The following is a 420-nucleotide window of genomic DNA, read 5'->3' as shown; positions in this document are numbered from 1 at the left end:
TGTGTGTGTGTGTGTGTGTGTGTGTGTGTGTGTGTGTGTGTGTGTGTGTATACGTATATATGTATATATACATATATACACATATATGTATATATTCTGCTTCGTATTATAGACATTATGATAATCCCAAGATGCAACAATATACGCTTATGTACGTATGCATGTATGTATGTATGTATACATGTATTTGTGTGTGTGTTATACTGTGCAATATGTTTTTCCCCAATGTCCTATTTTTATAAGCATTTAGCCTGCAAAAAAATATCATCCAGTAATTCTCAAGTGTTCCGTTTCCCTCATACAAACATAACATCTATACAAAACTCTGGAATACGGGAATGCGCCTACTTGCTTCACGAGGGCATGTTTGGATTAGAACCCTATATATATATATATATATATATATATATATATATATAT

This window comes from Octopus bimaculoides, chromosome 6 (genome assembly GCF_001194135.2).
Source record: "Octopus bimaculoides isolate UCB-OBI-ISO-001 chromosome 6, ASM119413v2, whole genome shotgun sequence".
Taxonomy (NCBI): domain Eukaryota; kingdom Metazoa; phylum Mollusca; class Cephalopoda; order Octopoda; family Octopodidae; genus Octopus; species Octopus bimaculoides.
Note: the sequence above shows the minus strand (reverse complement) of the source record.